General features: G+C 42.6%; 1 long non-coding RNA gene across 1 annotated transcript; it reads right to left on the bottom strand.

The window, feature by feature from the left end:
• Positions 1–4501: 4501 nt before the first annotated feature.
• Positions 4502–16463, bottom strand: LOC142803529 (uncharacterized). The gene is made up of 3 exons (XR_012894155.1): positions 16327–16463; positions 6465–6715; positions 4502–4802 (listed from the first exon to the last, which is right to left on the bottom strand). It is a non-coding gene; the product is annotated as an uncharacterized LOC142803529 (long non-coding RNA).
• Between the last annotated feature and the right edge of the window lie 7390 nt (positions 16464–23853).

Genomic DNA, 23853 nt, shown 5'->3' with positions numbered 1-23853 from the left:
GCGAAAGAGCTTCCGCAAAGGATAACCGAACAGTACAATCTCGGAGCGTTTACTATGTAGTTAACAAGCACATTCCTTTCCTGCCCCTTGACTAATCTATTGAACACATTACACATTATTACTATTTATTTACAGTTACTGCAATCACCATTTGGTGATTTCAGCAGGGTGGTACATATACTTAGACGCTGACAAAAACATGACGGTAAAAGTGATGAATAAAAGTAAGCAGAGCTACAGTCAGAACTAAAACTATTTTGGTAGCTTCTATAAGAGTCGTGTAAGACGTTTTTAGGTGTAGTTCATTCTTCAGCTCCACCTATTTATCGGACACTAGAAGTAATTGCGTAATCAACGCGAAACTGCGTGCGCATGATGCGGTCAAGTATACAAAAGTATTTCAGGACATATCTTTGCAGCATTGAAATCATTTAAATTGTACGATTTCTGTCATGTCTTTTCGATGCATTGTTGCAAAAAATGTAGTTTTTCTAATAAAAACTTTGCTGGCAACGCGAGAATTACCTATGTCCAGTACACTCACACCAAGATGCAATTGGTGCACATCGTGCTCAATTTAGAAGGAAAAAAAAGAAAACAAGAGGTGGCTTGACGTGACACTCTGCAGGCCCAGTCATAGAAAAATAAAACTGGGGCATGCTGGGAATCTATCAACAGCATGAAGCATGAAGAGGATCAGCGAAGAGGATCAACTTTTTCTCAGGACAAAGCAAACCCCGCTTGTTTTTTGTAAGACTATTAACCTAACAGGGCCAAAAGCAGCGCTCTATCTAAGAGAATAGCAGAATGTGTGTATCTATTTGTTCAACATATTAATGCCAGTGTCCAATATACTGGACATGCTTCTCCTGTGAAAATCGTTCTACTAACTTCTTTCCTAACTTTTTGCGTGCTTTGCAATAGCCTAGTAGCTAAAAAAACAAGATTAAAAACTTTGTTCTGCCCTACAGAAAGTTTGGGTCGGAAAGTAATATGGCTTAGCCACAAATTAAGTATTGAACCTGATGTTATGATTACAATAGATTACCTACGACGAGAAAAAAAAACTAAAGAATGTAATGCAGTTGGTCGTAGCTTCTTTGTATATAAATTATCTATGACTATATCAAAACTGTGAGGACTCGAATTCGACCAAGGCAAGGAAAAAAAGAAGTCCTCAGTCTGAAAAATTGTTAATGGCCGGTTCGGAACCTGTTCGCGTACTCTACACAGGCCGGCTCTTAAACGGCGTGAGTAAGAATGCACTGACAGCGGGTCGCTATTCTTTGGTTCCCACAATGAGGGGCGGGCGAGAACAGGTTGAAGAGCGAGGCCACTTCCGTAAGGAACTCGTCAGCTTCGTGGTGGGAGGAGAAAAGAGGGAACGAGGGGGAGGGTTCAACTTCATGTGGCACGTGGTGGACGTTTAACGAACTAGCCCCCCGTGGGCCGGAATCCTGGCCACGGTTTCTTTACTTTGTGTGTGTTATTTTGCGGCCAGCCCCGCCGCAGTGGTCTAGTGGCTAAGGTATTCGGCTGCTGACCCGCAGGTCGCGGGTTCGAATCCCGGCTATGGCGGCTGCATTTTCGATGGAGGCGGAAATGACGTAGGCCCGTGTGCTCAGATTTGGGTGCACGTTAAAGAACCACAGGTGGTCCAAATTTCCGGAGCCCTCCACCACGGCGTCTCTCATAATCATATGGTGGTTTTGGAACGTTGAAGCCCACATATCAATCAAATCTAATTTGCGGCCAAAGCATGTCAGTAAGCAAGTACAAACTAGGCCGACAATCAGTATTGTTAACCATTGACGTCACGTAATACACAATTTGGCATATGTGAAGCTTGCAAAACGGCCGCGAGCGTATCATGAGTGTGGCATGTAGTCATGTTAAAAGACGCATGACATGATTATCATATTTGGATGTGTCATTCACCTATTTCGTCCGTTCGCATGGCGTAATACCGAGTTTGGTACATGTGAAGCTAGTGAAATGGCCGCGAACCCATCATGAGTGTAGCATGTAGGCATGTTGTTGCATGACACGTATCTAATGTTTATGATGTTCGCACCAGTATCATGCCTTTGTCATTCATTGACGTACCGTAATACCAAATTTTATATGTGATTCTAGCGAAACGGCCGCGAGCGCATCATGAGCGTGACATGTAGTCATATATTTACATGACACGCATGTCATGATTTTGACGTTAGGGTCGGTCGCTTGTGTTCTGCATGCAATCATGTCATAACATAAGTTTTGCAACATGCCGTGTGAACTAAACCACCGCAAAAGCTGCAGGACCAAGAAAAGTAAATCATGACATACATGTCATGATTTTCATGTTACCAGCCAAATTGGTTCTTCATTCAGTCATATTACGCCATACTAAGTTTGATACCGATACCATAATTGGAACGACCAGGAGAGCTAAAAGTCGTAGGCGGCTAGATAGATAGATAGATACGCTCAAAGTCGCCGAAGTTTGCTAAGAAATGCTTCAATTTATATATATATATATATATATATATATATATATATATATATATATATATATATATATATATATATATATATATATATATATATATATATATATATTTATCTATATATATATATTGATACGCTTCATCCGCTCGTTTCTTTACATTGTGATGACTAGAAGGGTACACCGAGTGATTTCTGGAACTAGCGACATAACGTACAACAAGAAATAAACAGAAATATCTAAAATTAAAAGCAATGTACATAGTGACGAAAAAAAAATAACATTGACGTTTTTGCGATCATATATGTTTTCTAGTGCAACTACACAGCAAGGAAGCTATTACTATGCGAACAGGTATAGTCTGATGCCAGGTGCATTTTTGATTGAAACCAAGTAAACTTTTCTCAACAATTTTTACCTTGCCTTTGCAGATTTCGCGATAAAACTTCTAGAAATGGAGCACTTTATTGCCATCAAAAGTCGGTGCAACCGTAATGTTAACCAAAGTTGCAAGAAAGTCTGCCCGAAAAATAACTCCTGTGAGATCGTGTTGACAGCATGCAGCATAATTCACACAAAAAAAAGAAAACTTACCGCGTATCGCAAATGCTTTGATGCGCACAGAAATTTAAAAAAAAAAGCAATCCCTGCGTCAGGGCATCTTCACATATAGAGCGTGACAGAAAAATTATTCCCATAGGCAGGCAGTCACAAGATCGATAGTAGGAGATTAAATTAGCAAAGTAAACATAATCGAAACATAATTATGTCTTTACAAAAACATGCTGCGTGTATTACTTGTTCCACGTTGTAAGCGGAGCCATTCTTGATCTGTGAAACGCACTTCACCCCGACGAGGACTACGTCATCTACGCTTAACAGAGATTTACGATGTCTTTCTTCTCCCATCGGGAAGGTCGTCGCAAAGATTCGTTCTCGAAGACTAGTCCCTTCAATGGTAGTACGAGAGGCCGTTTCTTCAAATGGCCTCTGTACCTGTCGTTTGCTCTATATTTTACTGCGATTACTTTACTCTTACTTACTCTCTTCACAACCACACGCTTGGGGTGGGGGGAGGAGTCTCATGATTCTGATATACATGTACACAATCTGCTCAAATACCGTCCATGGTTACGTGTCGGAAAAAAGCTAATGACTGTGTCCCCCCCCCCCCCCCCCTTCCAGTCAGGTCGGTGCGAACATTCCCTTCCGCACCGAAAAACATTTCTGGCTACGCCCCTGCATGGCACGCCGCCAATGCGGGGAGCTGGCTTCTTGTAATTTTGGATGGACATTCTGTGATCATAATAATGCTGACAATAATCAAACTTTGCCTCGTGACTCTAACGTGGTCTAGTGTGAGAGCACTTGTATACAAAAATTGCATGCAGTTACCAAACGTCAGTACTGCCGAACTTTTTTCATCGTAAATCACAGACACAGGTTCGCGAACGCTTTATGTGGGAATCCACCGAAAGTCCAGATTGAGAAAATGATGATGATGTTTGATGTTCTGTGGAGTAAAAACCATTTGATGGCCAAAGAGTGCCACCTCATGGTACTAGGGATATGGACAATGATTGTGATGAGCGGCTGTATAAGGGACTAAAATTTTTCGCACTAAAGCGGGTAAAACATAGAGACAATAAAATCATGACCATGCCGTGAAACGTGCGTAGTGTTAATGGATGACAAAAGTGTGTGATAATAAAAACGATGGTGGACATGCATGTCATTAGCACAAGTGCATCACTCGTTCATACCCTTGCGTCCAAGGGCCGTGAGGCAAGTGCTATGTTGAGTGTAGCCACCGCAGCGGAGACCTCTCTTTAAAGGTCGTGCTACGGAATGCCCGGGTATATTACGTGAAAAGTACGGACGCCTCTGAAAAAAGCCATCGAATTAAGAAAAAAAAATGAAACACTAAAGTCACAAAAACTGCACATCTCAAACAGGTTAGCTTCAAGCGTTTATGAAGCGGCGCACTCTGTCAAACAGCGGTCGTGAAAATCGATCTGCCCATCAACGGCTTCGCTTTCGCGTTCGTTCAGTGACTCGTGAAGCAAAAGCAACGCGAAAGCAGCATCGTATTCCCGCCGACTTCAATGGTTTACTTCGTGTTACAGCTGTGGCTGCTCCTGCATGGCTTTGCGGGGCTTTTTCCTCTCGAGCGACTTCCATGAGCCCGATTAGACGTTTCCTTAGGCATGGGGTTGATAATTTGTGACGCTTGTCGTTACTTTAGGTCACAGTCTCGTAATTGCAGGGCTTGCAGATGTGTGTAAACTCATTTCTGTGTGCCCTGGTGTGCCTGGAAAATAGAACCATTTGAAAAAGATAACGAAAGGATGAGTTACCTGGTCATCCATGCAATAACATTTTCCAATTCTCAAAGCACTTTATTCAAGTGCGGGACTTGATAAAATAAATTGCAGACATTTCCTTTAGCCTACAACAACAGAAGTGTAAAGTATTTGCCTGATAAACATAGTGCTTCTGAACGGGTCACCATTTCTTGTGTACAGCTTTATCTACTTTGTTGCACCGGCTAATAAGAAATTATATTTACCCACTATACTTTTTTTTGTGCAGCCACTGCTTGCCTCAAGTTCTCTCACTTCAAGCCCTCCGCACCGATACGGAGATAAATGATGTGTCGTACACCGGTTAACTTTGCTGATTGATTGATATGTGGGGTTTGACGTCCCAAAACCACCATATGATTATGAGAGACGCCGTAGTGGAGAGCTCCGTAAACTTCGACTACCTGGGATTCTTTAACGTGCACCCCAATCTGAGCACACGGGCTTACAACATTGCTGCCTCCATCGGAAATGCAGCCGCCACAGCAGAGATTCGATCTCGCAACTTGCGGGTCAGCAGCTGAGTACCTTAGCCACTATACCACTGCGACGGGGCCCGGTTGATTTTGCTTTAAGTAAATAAAGTGTGTCATTTTAGTTTTACTGGCAGTACTTAATTAGAAAAAAAAAACTAACACTCCACCCGAGCATTCAGATTTACGTGCCATAACACACAATTGGGGCACTACGTGGCACGTTTACAGCCTCAAAAAACGCGAGTCAATACTATTGTTGATATCAGAACAACGCTTGACCACGAAAGTGGCACATTATTGTGTAGATAACTGTTATCATGGAGGGCTATTTCACTAGTTGGAAGAGTAATATGACCCCGGGGAAGACACCAGCAAATATTTGGTAGCATATTTATGATTATCACGGAAGAACGTTTCGCAAGCGCACAAGTCAAACAAACTGCAAAGCCTCGCCATTCACAGCATTGATATAAAGAATATGCCACCAAATATTCAGTACCGAGAAGCCTGGCTTGCGCTAAAATTACTGAAGCTGAGAGACTGGCACCAAGCTGTACGCTGCATGTAACTTGGGTGTTAATTCGTTGCAAACACGAAGTGTCTTGGTGGTGCGGTCGGTATACGTTGAGTGGCTTCTCATCTCAAAGTCGCTGATCTGCCCCGGCTGCCACGATCGCATTTCAATGGAGATGAATCGCCAGGGGCCTTAGCGCTGTGCTATCTCAGTGCTCATTAAAGAGTACCGGGTGTTGATAATTTCTGAACGCCACCGCTATGATATGCCTTCGAACTGTATTGTCATTTCGGCACCTAAAAATCCATGTGTAATATTGTTGGTATGGTTCTTATTGTGAGTATTATTATGTTATCAACATTGAAGTAAAACATGCTGATCTGCTTCAAAAGCATAACACTGCACTGTTAGATTCACTCTGAAGTAACATGAGTAAAATTCTCTTCATTCAGTAACATAGAATACTTGATTTCCGTCACCCCATTTCCATAGTGATGAACTAATTGTGAATGAACTATAGAAAAAGAGTAAGAGTTGAGGCCTGTAATTAACACGCAACCGATTGGAAAGATCATCAATATCTCGACGATGTTGTTCACACAAAACACATTATGGCTTACCTTTCCAGCAGAGATCTTTTCGCGAAAGACTTCGCGCACTCATCCACTGTGCAAACGTAATCGCCGTGTGTTGGATGAAATCGTGGCGCGTTGTGAACTCCCTGTTACAGCAGTGCTCTGCTTCTTGCAGCTCATCGCGAAGTTTTTCTATGTGTCTAATCACATTCGATGTCCTATTACTCGTGTAACTGCGCAGGTCACATCGACGTAAAAATTTGTTCCAAGAAGTTCTCGCCTCCGGCACCATCTGCCTGAGAAAAATGCAAGCGAATAAATGAGATTTAATTAGTGCTCTTTGTACCTCATACTTTTTTCGTATAGGTGATATCACAGGTAACAAATGCGAACACTCTTTTCCTCCATAACTCTTTTTTTTGAAAAAGGCTCTAAGATGCTGTATTTATATAACTGTCACTGGCTAAATTTAAATAAAGGCAATCTTGGTAACTCTAAATAAACCAGTCTACTGTACTATGAATTAAGTGAAGATAGGTTCATCTTTTTTTTTGCACAATTTACTTCTCAAATTTGTCAGAAATCGGAGTTATCCTTTCATTGACTTGAAAATAGCAAAAGCCAGGAACATTTTGTTCATTTAGTTCAGAATATTGACTGAACCACTGTGTATAGGCAAGACAACCCTGATAGTGCTTATAGCACATCCCTGCATCTGTTGAGTATTACTCATGGTGCAGCATTTCCTCTTCAGAAGCACTCACATGATAGAAACAAAAAATGTAGAAAGCCTTTGAATAAATTGTTATCTCTACTGGCGCATTCAAGTAGAGAATCAGTTGTACGATTATTTCATCTGTTCGTGGTAGACAAATGCCTTAAATGAATGTAATAAATACAGAGATGTTTTAAATTCAGAAATACGGAAAGCTAAAATGAACTACAACCAAGAATTGTTCGAAAGAATCCACGATGATCACAGCATAATATGGGAGGTCATAAATGGGCTTGTGAACTGAAATAAAAAACGATATAGGACAGGGAACCTTACAATCAATAGTGAGACATTCAGTGGTCAAGTTTTCGACAACGTTATGAAGAACACTTCATTAATGCGGGCTACTTCGTTTAAACGAATGTAAATAAGGATAATGCTCCAACCACTGATGCCTGTACTATGCCTTATTCTATTTTTCTTTCACATACGGATTCGGAAGTTGAAAATTCAATCGGGAAGCTTAAAAGTGATGTTGCATTAGGAATCGATGAACTAGGTTTTTTGGAATGAAAGTTGATATCATCACTTATTTTTGCCGTGTGGGCTAATATTATGAAACACACTCACTAAAGGCGTATTTCCTGAGCAGTTGAAGGTGGCAAAAGGGACTGCAGTAGATAAAGGTGGTGATATACATATTTTAGCGAATTATACAGTTCTACATATGTGCTTCCAACAATGTCAAGAGTTTTTAAGAGCAATTTTCGGTAGACTTTTATTAGTTTTAAGCGTAAAATTAGGACAATAAGTCAGTATGATTTTCAAAAATAAATCAACTGAATAAGCACTGCTGTATAATAAAGACCAGATAATCGAATATATAAAAATAAAAATAACAAAGTTGGGCTTTTTCTCAATCTTCAAGAGGCATTTGACTCAATACAATTCAGACTATTGATTGTAAGTTATCCTGGTATGGAGTGTGTGGAGTAGCATTACTTGGAAGATCTCTACCAGTTTGTTCAAATCAGCAATATAATATCTACAGAAATAAAATTAAACCAAGTAGTGCCAAAAGTGTCTATACTTGGACCAGTATTGTTCCTCGCTTATATAAATGATATTGTCGATATTACTCATTCCCACGAACTGATTATATACGCTGACGATACGAATGTATTCATTAGATCGGAAAACTTCGTGTCATCTAATGTAAGTGTAAATAACTATCTAAGTCATCTTTCAAATTGGTTAAAACAGAAGGAATTGCGCTTGAATGGGAAAAAGAAAACATGGTGTATGATATTCCAGCCTCTAAACAAACCCACATCAGTAGCAAAACATTAAGTTTCAATGAAATTGAATAGCACATGTTAGCGATATTTTGGCGTGTGGTTTGAAGAGGAATATATATTAGAACATGTCCACAATTTAATTACCACACGGACATGAATAGTGGGCTGTTTTTTTAGAACAATGCGTCTAATTCCACTGAGGTTAAAAAAGCATAAACTATGCGCTTTTACACTCTAAAATAACTTATGGGATGCTCGTTTTGGGTACAACATCGCAAAGAAATTACTAAAAAAAGGTAATAACTATACTAAAAATACTACGTTGTTTTAAAAGTACATAGAAAACATACAAGACTTCTATACTGCTTCATTATTAATGAAAAAACATGCTCAAGGTGAATCAAACTGATAATACTTCAAATTGCTTAAGTTAAATAAAGAGGAGAAGTTATACGAAGAAAGTTGTACCGAAACATTACACTACCATTTGCGAGAACAAAAGACGCGAGCACCTAGAACAAGGACCAAATATGAAAAACAAAGTGTTGCGTACCAAACATCTTACATGAGAGATGCCCTAGGAAATAAATGGAACTTTAAGGCTTGCAAAGCAGCCTTTATGAAACCAACAACGTGCTAATAACGACTGGTACAAGTTATCAAAACTAAAAGGTTGAGTTTCATGGCTCGACCAATCTTGAAATCAATCAATTATTTGTATTTGACTGTACTATTGTACAGTTTAATCTAAGTGCATCCATATGTACTTTGCGTTCCACGGTGTTTAGTTTAATTTGACAATTTCACTTTGTTATGTATCTCCGCGTGAGTGGCGTCTAATTTTGCAAATCTGATATGTAACCTTTTTATCTTTGTTTTTGTGTGAATTCTGCACGTATACTTCAAGGTAACTTGTATTCCATTTCTATAAAACTAATGTAACAGTTTTCGTTTGTTTCTGTCTGTGCTCATATGGAAGCTTAACACGAACTGCGGAGAGACAGGGACATTTGTCAGGCTGATTGCCTTTAGTCTTTGCCCCGGCAGTGAGCTCAGTGATGCGATTACTGTAAATAAAGTACTCTAATTTCTTACTCCTTTTGATGATAGTTTTAGGTAAAGGGTTTCTGAAATATGCCAAACATTTCTTGAACCTTGTATATGCTCTCCCGCAATTACGCATATTCGATCTTAATTCTAACGTGGTTGATTAGTATTGCAAAGACTTATGAACTTTATGCTTGTGCAAAATAAAGCAGTTTTATCAAGTTGAGCCGGTATGGTAATGTTACTCACGCATATTGGTTTCTTCTATTCCTATGGAATGACAGCACCACTGAGGTGCAGGCGCGTGGTAGGCTGCACTGGGAAGGCGACGAGAACGAAGCCAGAAAATACATCCACTCAATGATTAGGCGCTGTGTTTAGCTCTCTCTTTACAATGACGCAGTCGTTAGAAACAAATCCTTAAGGCAGAAATTGACTGTGCTCGTGCGTCTTCGGCCTTGCGGAGCCATCAACCCAGGTACACTATCCTCGCTTTGTCGGGCATGGAAAACGCTAGCCAGCCACCGCAGGAAGCACTGGCGTCCAAGCCTCATCATCATTCGGTGACCTGCGGTGATTCAAGCACCATCCAGAGAAGTCGTCCAGCCCTCCTCCGTGACTCGACGGTGCTGTCACCATGATGCAGTGATTGATGAAACCGCTGCGCTGATCACTGCGATGACAGCATATTTCGTGGCTGCCGTCAATAGTCATCCAGATGGCTTACCGAACGATGCATCGGGAATCATCTGAAAAGCCGTGCGCTTGGGCCAAGAACTTCAGAGAGATTCACACCTTCTAACTGTGGGGTCTTGACTGTCAGCCTGAGAAGCATGACCCTTAACTTCTCCGCAGTCATTGCCCCTGGTCCCTCGGGCGCCCAATCGCACTGACCCAGGAGCATCATGCGGCTGACGTCCTTGCTTGCCTAGGAGCAAGACCATTTTGCCAAGCAAACTTCTGGATGCCTGCACCCCGGATTACTATCAGTGGTAGCTTGGGAACTACCAAAGTTTCGAAGATTCGAGGATTCTGTAGATTAAAACAGTCAATGCTATCGGCACCCACAATGCCTGGCCGGACCATCCCAAATGGCTGGTGGCTATCTACTACCTTCGCGATACTGCCAAAGCCTGGGACAACTACGTGGTGTTAAATAAGCAATCTTGGGCTGAATAGTGTGCCAGGTGGACCCATGTATATCGACCACTTTTTCGTGTCTTGGACACTATCCCGGCCGACCCAAGCTCCACCGCAGATGAGAGCTCTGCGACACATCACCATCAGGGTGCAGCTTGGGTGCCCGCTAACCTGTCGTCCTTCGGAGATAAAACTGGCCATCACCCCAGAGCAGCCTGCGTTGACACCCTCCTATTAGAGGATGGGGCCCCAGTTTCAGCTGTGCCACAGGTTCATGTGCAGAATTCAGCTCCTGCCGTGCCTGACAAACCACCAGCCTTGGGAGAGCCTAGCGCAACCATAAATGCCCTCGCCGACCCGCTGAAGCCGCTTCCACCCATTCAACGGACACATTGAGCTCGATCACATTCCACTGATCAAGAAGGGTCTCCCGGGCCATCCCGAGGGACTGCCGTTTGATGAGACATGAACGCCTGCGAAGCCTGCGATACTCGCCAGTAAGGCCACCTGATATGCCTCCCGAACTGCTCCAGATGGTCCGGATTATGAAAAAGATGATGAGCGATGAGCCCCCTGATATTAGCGTAAATGTTGTATCGGCTTATTTTGCTGATGAAGGCCGTGACCAGGAACCCAGAGTTGACAATAATGCGAATGTGGCCGACTTCCTCAAAGCAGCCGAACATAATAGTCGAGAAACTATGCCACTTGCTATGCCTCTTCGTATGTCGCTCCGGCAACCTCATTCGAGAGCATGCCGCTTCCACTGCTCACTGCGGACGCGTTCGGAAGTGGTGTTCTGGTCACTCTGGAATTCTTGTTTTTGCTTCGATTTTCAAGTGTGAATGCGCCATTAGCGTGACATTGACTACTTCAGGGAGCGTGTTTGATTTTATCACTATCATAGCTGCCAGATACTACCAAGATTATAGGAAAGTAATCATTATAAAAGGAATTCAAAAGAAGAAGTATCAATTATCTCATTCTTGAAAATGATCCTAAATACAAGTAACCATAACACTTAAATACAAAAAGTAGTTGCCATAAAAACTCACTTCATTGTTTTGTGCATCGAGAACACAGGGAACTGGACGAAAGCGTATATTTACTCGTTAACATTTTTCTTGGCGAATGAGTTGGTTGAAGGTTTGTAATGTCCGTTTTGCAGTGCACGATTAACGCAATTTATTTGTTCTCCCTACGTATGTTTAATTTTTAACAGTCAACTACGCAAAGTCGTCAATAAATCTTCTATTATTTCATGACATATCCGCTATTATTGAATGTAGTGGTCAATTACACAATTATATTTTTCAAATTTAAGCTTGCCTAATAAACGCGACAAGCGACTTGAATTTACTACAAGAGACACGGCAAAAATAAGAAGCCCTAGGTTTCATACTATAAAGAAAAGTGCCGTCTATAAAAAGGTTTGTCGCCTTTTAGTCACGAGATTGCGCGCCTCACAGCGACCAATGTGGTCTAGTCAAGCCCCATCGAAAATTGTAATGACATTGGTAGTTCATCACGTTTGTGTGTGTGTGTGTGTGCCGAATGGAACGAACGACAAGAGATGACGCTGGAAATGTGAAGTGAGTGCTGTGAAAGTCAGTGCTCATGTTGTGCTGGTACTTTTCTCAGTATCCGTTTTAGGGGCGCAGCTCCTTAAAGGGGCACTGACATACAATTTTCGGCATCGCGTTTTTTCCGCTGCAATGCGTTGCTGGGGGCCTGTTAGTCATGTTACGACACATAGTTTGCTGCAGCACGCGACAGATAAATAATTGCAGGCCCCTCATTATCAGTTTGTTTCAGTTTTGGTTTGAGAGAGTTCTGAAAATTGTGTGCAACTGTCGCCACTCTGCGTGTGCAGCTCTTGACAATGTCAGCACACAGAACTGTGACGCACTTCCGCACGGTCCGCATCAAGAACTACTTTCGAATACGAAACGGGACTGGAATATCGCCAAAGACAAAACTTTCTAAGTGTGCGCTATGGCCATGCACTCAAAACCAGCCGCCGAGAAATAAAGGCTTCACGAACTGTTACGGCCTACGAAAAATGGCGGCTATGCCCTCATGATAACTTGTTTTGTTGACCGCAGTGTGGTGATGACAGGAAACTAGAGGGTCACCTCCGAGGGTTTCTATAGCATTATGGAGGCGGTCGCTCACGCAAACTTGAAAATTAGTTTAGGATACCTTCCGAACTATATTCGCTGTTGATATCTTGCAGATGATATACGAATGTTAACGATAATCGACCTCGCAGGCTATCTCGGCCCCCCCAAAATTTGTGTCAGTACCCTTTTAAGCCATGGGTCATGAGTCCTCGATGTATGTAGTAGATAGCGACCTCCCATTTAGTTCTTTATATGTCCGCTAGATGGCGGCGCTTGTATGTGATCAAGACATTAGGTCCGAAGTCAAAGCAGGCTTTGAGAGAGGCAGTGAGCAAAATAATAATTGATGGTGAAGTCCGCGATAGATGGAAACTTAGCAGGATGAGCATGATCTATAAAAGAAAGGGGGACAAAGCTGACATAAACAACTACCGTCCTATTACAGTGACATCAGTGGTCTACAGGCTTGTGATGCAGATTATAAAGGAAAGACTGCAGGCATGAATAGAGGATGAGGGGGTGCTGGGGGAACTGCAGAATGGGTTTCGGAAACACACAAGGTTGGAAGACAATCTGTTCTCACTGACGCAGTGCATCGAAATAGCAGAAAAAGAACACAGGCCCCTGTGGCTAGCATTTTTGGATATCAAGGTAGCTAGCATATGATAGCGTGGTTCAAGAGAACTTGTGGAGAATACTGGGCACACTAGGTGTAGGAGACGAAGTCACTAATATTTAAAGGATATCTATAAAGGTAACAAGGCCGTTATAAAGTGGGGAAAACAGTTATCCAAGCCTACAGAAGTAAAACAGGGCTTAAGCAGGGGTGTCTTCTGTCAACTTTGTTATTCATGATGTACCTACAAGGATTAGAGGCCAAATTAGAGGGAAGTGGACTGGGCTTCAACCTCTCTTTCGCAAACAAGGAACACTCGTTGAACAGGCACTACCAGCATTGATGTACGCGAATGATATAGTGCTATCTGCCGACAACAAGGAAGATTTGCAGAGATTGATGGAAATCTGCGGTAATGAGGAATATATGTTAGATTTCAGATTCAGTAAGGAAAAATCAGCAGTCATGATTTTTAATGACAATGAAGGTAGTGAGATTAGAATACAGGAGGTCACGCTAGAGATAACAGATAAATACAAATATCTGGGCGTATGGATAAGCAATGGGGCCGAGTACCTAAAGGAACCGAAATATACGTGGTGACTCAAGGTAACAGGATTGCAGCGGTGATGAAAAACAGGGCACTGTGGAATTACATTAGGTATCCTGTTGTGAGAGGAATATGAAAAGGGGTCATGGTTCCTGTTCTGACGTTCGGCAATGCGGTATTGTGCATGAGATCAGAAGCTCAAGCAAGATTAGAAATTAAGCAACATGGAATAGGTAGGCTTGCCTTAGGAGCTCACGGGAATACATTAAATCAGGGAGTACAAGGTGACATGAGATGGACATCATTTGAGGGCAGGAAAGCTAGCAGCAAGATAAAATTTGGGAAGCTATTGAGAGAGACGGGGGAGGAGCGTTGGGCTAGGAAGGTATTCAGCTACTTGTACATGAAGAATTTCGATACAATATGGAGGAAGCGAACCAGAAAATTGACTTGTACTTACTTAGAAAACAGCTGGAGGCCAAACAAAAAAGAATTACCTGTTAAGAAGAAGGCGAAGAAAGCTGAGACCGATATGTAGAGAATCGGCATGATTAAGAAGTCCGTACTAAAGATCTATCAAACATTTAAGCAGGAAGTTGTCAAGGAAAGGATCTATGTACTCGGGGTAGTTCTCTACTGTTTGTGGCCAGAACAGGAGTTCTGCGAACCAAGACATGTCGGGCCAAGTACGAAGGGGTAGACACGGTATGCAGTGTGTGTGGAGAGGAAGAGGAAACTGCCGAACACTTGATAATGTTTTGTAAAGGGCTTCACCCTATAGTTCAGGATGATGGCGCAGAGTTTTTCAAAGCACTGGGGTTTAGGGACAGAAAGGGCAAAATTGACTTTAAGCGGATAGAATTACCAAGAAGAAGGTTATCTGACTGGTGGCTGAAGTCAAGGCACGAGTGAAAATTAATCCCTTCACTGCAAAGTACGAGTCCTCAAGCTCACTACTTGAAAAAAATAAATATAGTTTTTGGTCCACTCTGTATTACGGCTTGGTGGCGTTAGCCACCACCCGATCTAAAGGGTACAGCCATATAAGTCCACCCGATCCATCCGAAAGCGCTACTGTATATGCTACCTAAAGGTAATTTATACATTAGAGTTAGTGTATATGCTAGCTAAAGGTAGCATATACAGTAACTCTAATAATCAATATATGACGAAAAGATGCGGGATGGCAGTACTTGCAATATTCAGTAGATTGACGCCTGGATGAATGGACACAGACGGATGGACATACCAACCGACGGATGAACAAACATACAGGTGGATGGACAGGCAGACAGACAGACGCATGGATGGACCAACGGACAGACAGACAGACAGACGGACGGACGGACGGACGGACAGACAGATGAACGGATGGACAGGCGCTTCGCCCCACTCATGGCCATTGACTCTGTGGATATGCTGTGATATGGTTGGGCGCCGTTTTGCATCTACTGGTCATGAACCAATAACAACTTGCCCAGATCTCAATCCTACTCTATTCCTCAACGCTGACCTTACACAATCCCCCCCCCCCGACTTGCATTTATCTGTACTGTCATAAGGCTGTGTTTTTGGGCTGCTCTTTGGGGACTTTGCCTGCGTTGTGGGTCGTCGTCCTTGAGCACACTATTCCCCCCTGTTCCCTCGCAGGTGTGAAATTCTTAGGGCATTTCGAGAGCTATCGCTTCAAGTGTCGCTTATTCGCATAGTCTAAATTTTGTGACTATATGTTACTACTTAGGCGCACGACCTTCGCCATTTTCCGCTGTGAATGAGCCCTTAATTTGTGAATAAACACTCTCGTAAGCTGACAGAAGGGCAATACCAAAGGGACACCCTAAGAACTGCTTTTGTGCAACACCTAACGTCGGTTACTGCAGTCTTCCGCGCTTGGTTTTCAAAAGTTCCACATAAAGAATGTGTTCTAGAATACTTTATTTGACGAAAAACTACGCACATCAACTCGCAATAGGATATTACGCTGTTACATATAAAAAATGCGGAATACTGAGTATAGAGGCATGTATCCGACGAAGTTCGTGTACACACACAACAGTCGCTGTAGTGAAGCAAAATACACAACACTGAAATGAACACAACTCAAGAACACGACTGGATGCAAGCTCATGACTGTCCTGTTTTGTAATCGTTATTGAGCTAATTATCCCGCTGGAGCGATAACCGACCAGATCACCCAATCTCTATTCCTTCTGAGCTCGAATGCTGTCACAAGATAGCTGAAACCTGGCACAGTAAGAACATAATTTCTGTTTATTAGTCCCTCCGGAAAAAGCAAGAAAAAGACTCAAAGAAGCGTTATTAGTACCCTTTGTGCTCTGCGAGCCACTTTTATGAGATAGGCTGACTTGTCCAGTGTACCTTACACTCAATAAGCACTAGCACTGAAATATTACTTACTGGCATCGGTCACTTCCGGACTGTCTTGCCGGACAAAAGTTCTCTTAGGACTCCGGACGGGAATGTGGACACGTGGAACGGTGGCTTTGAGCCATCATGAGTAGCAGTGGCGAGAGTATTGATGCCTTGTGCACGAGTCCGCAGGCGAGAGAAGGACCGGCACTCGGTAGTGAACTTGAATAAGTACGTCGTGATGTGCACGACACGGCACGCGATTGTCGGATATCGCTTTTCACGTGGCCACGCACATCGGCGGCACGATGACTGGCACAGCTGATAACGCACAATTCGGCTCTTTCAGCCATGACTCATCGAGACTAACCCCAAAATTGGGGAGATCGGCAGCGGAACAATGGAGACAGTTAAAAGTAATCGCTCATTTGCTAACGTCAGTGAACAAGACAGGAATATATCTCCGCTATCTCAGATACTTTTCAAAAGGGAGGTGCAGAATCATGGGAACTGACTATCTACCATTACTCATGGTGTGGTGAAAAAAAGGATAGAAATAGAGATAGCGTTTGTTGTTACTCTAAGTTCTTTGGCTGGTCTTGAAGTGTGTCTCACTGTAATCGAGCTCATGAAACGAGGCTTCTTTTTTTTTTCTGTTGACATGTGGGCGCTGCAGCATATTCTGACCTCACTTTAGTGGTCCAGGTGGAATTTATTGGACGTAGAAGTTCCAGACGCATCGCTTGGCTGTGCACTCGAGAGGCGAATAGAGCGTGTACTTACTTTGTAGCCTGAGCCTCTATTTATGCATGCCACCCACTACTACAGGGGTCATTATTCCCAAGACCACACCCAAACAAAAGCAACATCACCTTGATGCTGCAAGGTATACCTGTGAAAAAAAATCTTTAAACAGATTAGACAGCGCTAAAAAATAAGTGTGAGGAAAGGCTATACTCAAGCAGTCATTGAAAGTTCTGGGGTAATGAAATTGGAAATAAATGTCAGCGAAAATTGTGAACGCGCAAAATAAGGTTTCATGCCCAGAACATGAAATATGCCAGAGCACGGTTGTCTTCGTTTTGTTTGTGTTGACGACTCACTGTCCGGTACAACATCGTAGTTCGTCGCTCACACTGCGCAGCACCTTGTAGGGTTCACAATTCCGGCTTGGCAACTTTTCTGAGAGGCCACGACGATGAACAGGTTTCCGTCCCCAAACTTGGTCCCATGGATTGTATGACATGATTCGCTGGCGCAAGCTGTAGCGTCGTGTACCTGCGTGTTGTTGCTGGCTGATGTACAGCTGTGCGAGCTGGCGAGCTTTCTCAGCATGCTCAGTGAATTCTTCAGTGCCAGTAAACTTGCCAGCGTCTTGACAAGTAATCATAACGTCAACATCGGTTGAACTTCATGGCCATTGAGAAAAAATGGTGTGAACTGCATTGTCTACTGAACAGCGATGTAAGCATAGATCATGTAAAGTAATATCTGATCCTATGTTTTTTGTGTTGGACACCGATTTACATTGAAAGCATAACGATAGCTTTCTTATTCAGTTGCTTTGGAAGTCTATCTCCCTGCGGATGGTAAGTAGTCCTCTTCCGATGCCTAGCGTTGCTCAGCCCAAAATCTTAATAAGCTGTGCAGTGAACGATGTCCTTTGGTCGGTTATTGCTGTAGAGAAAGCACCATAATGCAACTGATGTGGCACAAAGAACTGCGCTACCTCAGCAGCCGTGACACTTGGCCTCAGTACGGGCTTAGCACTTGAAAGAGTCAGTTAATTTGCGACTATTACCCATTTGTTTCCCTTGGTACACAGAAGGAAAGGGCCGAGAAGGCACAGGTGGAGAGTCGGCGGAGGGGGGTGCTTGGGTTTCTTCCAGGCAGTATCATGGGAGCAGAGCCCCACTGGCGTGGGTCTGGGCTGCATATTTATAGCTTGGCTTAGGCTGTCAGCTACCGCCAACAGACAATTGGCCATCCTGATGTCTTGCAGCTACTTGGCAGAGAACTGTTCGAGTTCCATATTTTTTGCTTGGGGCTTTTCGAATTCGGATCATGGGGTAGTGATAAGTAAAGCGTCTGGCGCCGTGGTCACATTGAGAACAAAGTAACAGGGTGATGAAAAGTGTTTCGTTTGCACAGCTATTGTGCAATATGTACGGGTACGCATGAAGAAAATGATTTAACGTAACAGACATTTCTTTATTATATCGTGCATGCAAGATAAAAATTGCATGCAATGTCTTTTTCTGTACCCTCTATCAATATATATATATATATATATATATATATATATATATATATATATATATATATATATATATATATATATATATATATATATATATATATATATATATATATATATATATATATATATATATATATATATATATCCATATATTGTCAAGGTTCACCATATAGAGAACACCGAGACGTTTAGTCCAAGAAGCAACGGTGTGTTTTGTGCAGCAGTCAAAAGCAAAGATAAACACGCCGTCTTCTTCGGTCAGTGTTTCGGTCCACACGACTGTTGGAGCGCACATCGTCTTCATTGTCTGCCAATTTTGAGCGCGGCATTTGGCTCCCCTGAAAGGGCGTCGCCCTTATGCTATAGCCGAGGCAGTCATTTACGCATAAAGTCACTTTGTACAAGTGAGAGTGCTTCGCAGAGTCACTCGCTTACGTACGGTGTAATGCGCACTACGTGCACAAGTTCAGGTCGGTGCTGCCGATGCCTTGTACAGTTTCGGCTATCCAAGATAACTTCGTAGGTGACGTCACTTAGTCGACGCAGAACTCGATAAGTTCTGAAGTATCTGTTAAGCAACTCTTGGATAGTCCCCGAGTTCATACAATCGTGCATACTCGCACCCTGTCTCCAGTTTTGTACGTTACAGACGTATGACGTAGGTTATAGCGATCTGCGTCGCACTCTTGCTGTCGGTATATTCACACACGTGCGAGCTTCCTGGCTTCCTCTGCGCGTTGAGTGAATGTGTCAGCATTCGTGTGGCGGCATCGACTCCAACGTCGTCCTTACTTCTTGTCCGTGAACAAGGCTGAATGGGCTCCTCCTTGTGGTTTCTTGTTTGACAGTGTTATATGTAAACGATTTATAAGGTTGAATCTCGTCCCAATTTTTGTGCTAGATATCCTCATACCCTCTCTATGCGGATGATATCACCCTATAGGGAACGCGTGAATCTTTTGCAAGCAAAGAACGGACACTTAAAGAGGCTGCAACAGCAGTTGAAAACTTTGCGAAGGCCTGCGGGCTCAGCTGTGCCCCAGAAAAATCTGAAATTATCAGGGTACACGGAAAAAGATACAAAAGTAGTGGAAACATTGACATACACATTGAAGGTGTCTAAGTACGGGAGGTAACCATCGCACGTATTCGGACTTACTGAGTTCAGAGTAATGAACGAGCGAACCATACAATAAATATATCAAAATCAGCCACGAAACAAGTTGCACGAATGATCCATAGAATAACATGCCACATACCGGGAATGAAGGAAGCAGACAATTAGATTAGTACAGGCACTTGTACTGTGCAAAGTTACGTATAGTCTACCTTTCCACGCGTTAAACAAATCACGAGAAGGAACCATCGAGTCTATGATAAAATGCGCCTACAAAGTGGCCTTAGGGCTACCGGTAAGCACATCAACCCAAAAGCTATTGGGCCTTGGTATATACAATATATACCCTGAGCTAAAGACAGTGGTACTGACTGCACAGAGAAATCGTCTAAGTCAAACGAAAGCGGGGAGAGAGATACTCGCTAGGATGGGCTTGCCGCCATACCCCCAGAGCATGGTCGAGGTTCTTGTAGAAATACCGGATCGCGTCCACTGCAAGATCTCGATCTCACACTTTCTGTATCACTGCAGGATAGCGGCCAAACAGTACGCGCCGGGCGCGTCATCTCCTTCCGCAACCAGGGACGCCATCACGTCAGCCCGCTGTGGTCGCTGCAAAGGCACGTGGCTTCAACGGCTTCTGCGCAAGATCGGCCTAGATTCTGCGCATGCGGAGAGGACTCGCTGACGCCCCGTCGCCCATATATACCCAGCCAACAGCTACGCCACATCAGAGCGGTTCGGGCAGCCGAACGACAGCGTTGCTCAACCGCTTTCTGTATCACTGCAGGTACTGTTCATACGTTTATGTGAACGATACAAGCTGATATACTGCGGCTGCTTGGATTGCTCTGAGTGTTTTTGCTGGTTGAAACTGTGTTGTCTAGAAATACTTGACGCATTAGGACGGCAAACAATAACAAGGAAACCGACCCTTTGACCGAGTTCGCGAAGGGCCTCGGTGATAAAGCACCAACTAGCATTAAAGAAATCGCGATGGTCCTGGTAGAAATGACGTCTAAGTTCATCGAGGCCATGCATAAGTTGACAGTTACGGTAACAGCTCTTGCTTCCTCAACATGTGATATCAAAACAGAGCTTACCTCCGTCACGACTTAAATGAAATTCATGAATGACTGTTTCGAGGAATTCAAGGGTGATGTGAAGTCTATCCGGGAGGAGATCACTGAAGTCCAGAATCAGAGCCTCGAGAGTCAGCGCGAAAATGAGAGGCTGAACAAGGAAATGAAGGACGTCAGAAGGCAACTTTTGGAGCTGAAGCAGTACAGCAGAAAGGATAATCTTGAGCTGAAAGGTGTCCCATTTACAGAAAACGAGGACTTAAAGGAAACACTGAAGCAAATCACTACCCGTTTAGGCGTTGACGTTCCTTCTCAGGATATTGACGTAGTGCATCGAGAAGCTTCAAAAAGGCTTCCTAACGTTATTGTTAAGTTTAACTCAAGGTCAACTCGAGATAGTGTCCTGCAGGCTGCCAAGAAGAACAGACTAAACACGGCGATGCTCGGATTTGCAACGAACGAACCAGTGTACATCAACGAGCATCTGTGCCCTAAAAACAAAGTTTTGCTTGGCAAAGCCAAAAGTGCAAAGCGTGAGAGAAACTGGAAGTTCGCCTGGGTTTCTGAGGGCAAGATTCTAATGATGGAACCGGATAAAGCGAAGGTTCTTCACATAACTTGTGAAGATGATCTCGTCAAAGTCGTGTAGTCACCCATCGTGTCCTAACCGTTTAGTAAGGTGTCAAGGCGTACCTTTACAATAAATAATGTTCAGGTTCAACAACTTGCTGGTGAAACGAGCACGTGAAGAATCCATTGCAATGTTCGAAGTATCAGAAAGAACTTAAATTTACTTGTGGCACAGTTGTCTGAGCATGCGCAATCGTTTCATATTATTGCAATCACGGAAACATGGCTGAAAATAGGCGAGAAGGTTGTAATCGCTGATTACAGGTTTACCTCACAGCCAAGAGAGTCGCGAAATCGCGGTGGCGGCGTCACCCTATTTATTCATAAAAGTTTTTCTTACATATCTTTGCCATCAATTTCGTGCAGTTTTCTTTTATGGAAGCCTTGTTCGTAAAGTTAAAATTTCCTCTCATTGTTGGTGTCCTTTATCGGCCTCCCAATTCTAGTCTACCTGATTTTCTTGCTAAACTGGAAATTATTTTTATGACAATATCAACAACGTACACTGATCCCGTTGTGGTAGTTGGGGACTTTAATCTTGATACTAGCGAAGATGCTAATAAAGACTACTCATTCTTGCTACAGTCATTCAACTTTAGAAATGTTATAACCACCCCCACGCGTGTTACAAGTGTATCTTCATCAATTATAGATCACGCTCTAACAAATATGGATACCGACGTTCATGCTGGCGTTTTCAAAGAACCCATTGCGGATCACCTTCCGATGTTTATTGTACTTAATAACTTAATCTAAAATAAGAAAGAAGATCGACGACATATTATCAAGACAGACTACACAATGCTGAGAAAGAGCCTCTTGCAGATCAGCTTTGATGATATATACGACAATGATGTTAATACTGAGTTCTCGAAGCTGATAGGAATTCTTAAAAACGCAGTTATTAACTGCTGTCGCGTACTCCCTGCACGTTCATATCAATTACCGATTTTCCCTTGGATGAATGATGACATTTCGCAACTGTTAAAAACGAAGAATTTCTGGTACAATAAATAGAAATTCCATATGACGAACCATTACTATTTAGGTCAGTACAAGCTACTGCGCAACAAATGCGTAACGATAATTAGGGCCCGCAAAAAAACAATACTACTCACGCTGCATCCAGGAGGCATCTGGCGATACACGCAAAATATGGGGTATCATAAATGAGGTTACTGGAGGCTGTCAATCACAACGTGTTACTCCTGACAGCGTTGACAACAGCACCGTCGAAGCATTCAACACCTTTTTTTCTGGTAGAGGTAAAGCTCTGGCAGACAATATTTCCTGCTCTGCATACAGTTACATTGCGTCAAACCCAGTTGTGAATACGTTTGTGATGTTTGTTATTGAACTTTCCGAAGTTTTTCATATTATTAAGAATCTTTCAACTAACAAATCTGCTGGGCTAGACCAAATTACCGCGCGATTGTTAAAAGAAAACGTGGATATTTTAGGGCCAATCTTATGCAATTTATTTAATCATCCTATACAAAACGAAACTTACCCATCCATACTAAAAATTGCAAAAGTAATTCCAGTTTACAAAAACGGTGACATATCCGATCTGTCTAGTTACAGACCGATATCGGTTCTTAGCGTTGTAAATAACATTTTTGAAAAAATTCTATCAAACCGCATAAATGAGTTTTTACAGAAATGCATGGTTCTTTGTCCTCAGCAACATGGATTCCGGTCTAATTATTCTACGTCATCCGTAGTGTTGACATTAGCACGATCGATTAACACGGTCCTAAACAACAACAAGCTAGCGGGAGTTGTTTTTCTTGACTTACAAAAAGCATACGATACGGTAATCATTCAATTCTTTTGCATAAATTAAAGCACTACGGCATACGTAATCAAGCCTATGAGTTATTTTCTAATTACATCAAAAACAGACAGCAAGCTGTCGTGATGACCGATATTACTTCCACACTTCAATATCTGAACACAGGGGTGCCACAGGGATTGGTTCTCGGGCCGCTGTTCTTCTCCCTTTATATCAACGACTTGCCTCATGTATTAAGCTCTTCCGAAATTATTATGTATGCCGATGATACAGCATTAATATGTACGGCCGACAATGTTCTTGAATTAAAAAGACAAGTAAACGCAGAATCGAAAAAAAAATCCCAGTGGTTTTTTGCTAACAGGTTAACGGTTAATGCTAAAAAAACGAATTACATTACACTTCATTCCAGTAGAAAATAATTAGTTACGAAGATATTCAGATAAAAATTGACAACTGCATATTGGAACGTACGGACACGTTTAAATACCTCGGGATTATACTAGATAATCACTTTCACTGGGCAGGTCAAATAAATGCCGTCGGTGTAAAGCTGGCTTCTGGCTTCCACGCGCTTTTACAAGATAAAGGCTACTTCGATAATAGCATTTTGCGGGCGCTTTACTTTGCTTTCATCAATAGTCATTTAATCTACTGCTTGGAATCGTCGGCCTGGACTTACGATTCTTAT

The sequence above is a fragment of the Rhipicephalus microplus genome, chromosome 3, assembly GCF_043290135.1.
Source record: "Rhipicephalus microplus isolate Deutch F79 chromosome 3, USDA_Rmic, whole genome shotgun sequence".
NCBI lineage: Eukaryota > Metazoa > Arthropoda > Arachnida > Ixodida > Ixodidae > Rhipicephalus > Rhipicephalus microplus.
Note: the sequence above shows the minus strand (reverse complement) of the source record. Positions and strands in the feature narration are given on the sequence as shown.